The sequence below is a fragment of the Chinchilla lanigera genome, unplaced genomic scaffold, assembly GCF_000276665.1.
Source record: "Chinchilla lanigera isolate Chin_1 unplaced genomic scaffold, ChiLan1.0 scaffold00005, whole genome shotgun sequence".
Taxonomy (NCBI): Eukaryota; Metazoa; Chordata; class Mammalia; order Rodentia; family Chinchillidae; genus Chinchilla; species Chinchilla lanigera.
In genome coordinates, this window is record NW_004955406.1 from 3,126,446 (window position 1) to 3,130,006 (window position 3,561).

Here is a 3,561-nt window from a genome sequence, read left to right on the forward strand (position 1 = left end):
CATGGGTGCAGGGTATTTTGTCTCAGCAATAAGAAAAGTAACTAAAACATGGGCAGGTTTTGATCTGTGCACACAACCACTGTACAAAGATGATTCCCATCAACATTTGATCACTAGGCCACAGGCACACTGCTGTTCTTCTGGGAGCTACCCTGCTATAGCTTGAATCCTGCATGTGCCCAGGGGTCACATGCTCAGGGGATGGTCCCCAGCTTGGCACTGGTGGAAGGTGACAGACTCTTTAGGAGATGAGACCTAGTGAGAGGTCATGAAGAAGCCAAAGGCCAAGGAAAGGGAAGATCCTCTGTTTGAGAAAAGGCCTGAGAGTTCTGGCATTGGGCATGACTTCCAGCCCAAAAGGGACATCACTCACTTTGTCACATGGCCCTGTGACCTCCAGCTGCAGTCTCTGAGCTGCTGGAAGTACCTTTCTGAGTTCATCCAGGCTGGGGATCACCAGCCACTCAGATGCTAAGCTGCCCTCAAGTACAGACCAGAGACAAAGCAAGAGCAGAAGCAGAAACTGTTGGTCCCAGGTAAAAAGAAAGCTGCCAGCAAAAGAATGTCCCCTGAGAGACTGCCAGTCCTTCTGACAGGGGCCAGTACTGTCACAGTCTTATGGAGAAGCAGGCTGCTCCACAGGGTGACTGTAAGCACAGTAGACCCCACAGGGCTGGTGTCTTCCTGCCTGCCAGTGTTGGAAGAATCGGCCCCCTACTGGGTCCCCAGGGAAAGGCCAAGTAAGGACATGAAGTGCACTGGAAGGTGCGCGGTGCCACTCCCTTCATACAGGTTGACCTAGGAAGGCAAAGGTACTCTCGCCCTGTTGGTAAAAGGTGTCAGGACAGTGATAGATTGACTGTAGTCAGGCCCAGTTCCTGAGAAGGCTGAGCCCAGGAGTTTGAGGCCAGCATAAGTAACATCATTTACCTCAAAAATAAATAATTAAATTTTTAAAAGATAATAAAAATTTGTTGGGTATGGAACTCAACAGTGGAGTGTGTGTGTAGCATATGTGGAGGCCTTGGTTTCAATCCCCAGCACCAAAAATTTTAAAATAAAATTACATAAAGAAATAATTTTTTTAAAACATCAGCAGCACCACTCTTTGCTAATCAAAGCACGCGTTTTCCATTAGTTGAGAAAAAAATGCATGCGGTAAAATTGTATACTCTGAAAAGGACAGGAAGGCTCACCTAGAGATGAGAGGTCGCATGTTTCTTCTGTTGACTTTGCTGCTATTGACTCATCTGCACCGAAGAGTTTACACACTCCCATTAAATGTGAGCAGAGCTCTGCTTTGACGTCAAAAGTATGTCGGGGGCTCTTATTTGCTTTGTTTGGAAATATTTTCCTTGGACTGTCTTATTGGATTCTCCAGTGTCCAGGGAATTCAGAGAAGACAGAAGCACGTCAGAGTTTCTCTAGCTTCCTCTCTCATCAAGGGACGTTAGAAAGGGTTGCAGGGATGCGTCTTCATGTGCGCACTGCTTCTCATTGGAGGCTCGGGGTCTTCTACAATAGGTATAGTTTTCCACTTTACAGTCTTTCCCAGACACTCACAGGCCAATCCAAAGCCTGTGAGGAAACATAAGGAGGAGGGATCAAAGAAAAAAATCTTATGGTTGGATTCCTAGCCCATAAGCTACGCTTCTTTAAAAATTGGCTCCATTGCCTACGCAGTAATCACCAGCAGCCATATTATCCGAGCATCTACCAACTAAATGAAACATAGCCTGAGCAGCCTAAGGGATTATTTATTTAGCAAACATTAAGTCTTTCCATGTTTTTCTTTTTTGTTTGTTTGTTTTTTTTTTTTTTTTTTTTTTTTTTTTTTTTTGGTTTTTTCCGGTACCGGGAATCAAACTTACTACCTTGTGCTTGCCAGGCAAGCGCTGTGCCGCTGAGCTGAATCCCCAGACTCGCTCAGATAATTCTATGCACAGGGGATGCAGAGGTGAGCAAAGTTCCATTTTGGAGAGGGGGAGACAATAAACAAGATGAACATACTAGGGTACTGGGTTGCGTATGGACCTGCAAAATTTCATGTTCACTTAGGACCTGTGAATGTGATATGATGGAAATAGCACTCTTGCAGGTGGTATCGAGTTAAACGCAGGCACTGGAAGAGGGTAGGACTTCAATCACTTTAAGGACTGGTGTCCTTTTACAAGGAAGGAAACTTGGACACACAGACACAGAAAAATAAGAAGAACATCGTGGGGTGATGGGGACAGAAATGTTGCTATTAATCTAGGAATACCAAAGATGCCTGCGGCCCGGAAGCCAGGAGAGGAGCCCAAGTGCATCCTGCCTGAGAGCCTCCAAGAGAAACCACACTTCTGATTTTGCACTTCCAGTCTCCTGAATATGACAGAAAGGATTTCTGTTGTTTTAAGCCACACTGTGTGTGGTACATTTTTATGACAGCCGGAGGAAATAAAATAACACAATTTATAAGTGATGATAAGTGCTATGGGGACAAATTAAAGCATCAAAATGAGACAGAGAGTCCCAGGAAGGTTGTGGAGTTAGGCTGGCCAGGAACACCATCCGCAAGAAAGTAATGGGATGGATATCAGACTGGAGGAAGGGCACGAGCGATACATGGAGAAAGAGCTCCAGGCAGAACGGAAAGCACATGCAGGGGCCCTGAGGTTCAGAGAGTGGCTGGGAAGCCAGTGTGGCTGGAGTAGACAGAGAGACAGACAGGGAGAAGAGAAGGAGGAGATGAGCTCAGAGAGACGGGCAGCAAGACCTCAGAGCTGCTACAGGCTGTTGAAACGTCTAGTTGCAACTCTGCCAGACAGAAAGGAAGTGTGTGGAGGGTGGGAAACAGAGAGACAAGATCTGACCTATATCTTAGTAGAATCCTGGACGCTCTCTCTTTGCTGTATATCCTGCGGGAATGAAGACCATTCTCAGCAGTCAGACTGCTGACATTCCAGAAAATGTGGGCCTCACTCTGAAAGGCCATGTAGTTACTGTGAAGGACCCCAGGGGGACGCTGAGGAGGGACTTCAACCACACCAAGATAGAACTTAGTCCCCCTGGAAAGAAGAAGAGGCTCTGGGGTGACAAACGGGGAACCAAAAAGGAACCGGCTACTGTTCACCATCTGTAGTCATGCACAGAACATGATCAAGGGTGTTACGCCAGGCTTCCAAGATGAGGGCTGTGTATGCTCACTTCCTCCTCAACGTCATTACGCAAGAGAATGGGTCTCTTGTCAAAATCCAGAATTTCTTGGGTGAAAACTCCACCTGGTGCGTATGAGGACAGGTTTGCTCAGTATCTCAAGCCCAGAAAAATGAACTAATCCTTGAAGGAAAAGACACTGAGCTTGTTTCAAATTCAGCTGCATTGATTCAGCAGGCCACAACAGTCAAAAACAAGGATATCGGAAAGTGTTGGATGGTATCTATGTTTCTGAAAAGGGAACAGTTCAGCAGCCTGACGAATAAGATCCGAGAGTTATCCAGCCACTGAAACAAGATTGTGGACTGTAAGGCCAATCTGTGATATTTTATTTGTTTTTGTTTTTTTTTTTTTTTTTTTTTT

The 3,561-nt window shown here is 45.8% G+C and overlaps 1 pseudogene; it reads left to right on the forward strand.

Moving 5' to 3' along the window:
* Positions 1–2,908: 2,908 nt before the first annotated feature.
* Positions 2,909–3,464, forward strand: LOC102011501 (annotated as a pseudogene).
* The last annotated feature ends 97 nt before the right edge of the window (positions 3,465–3,561 follow it).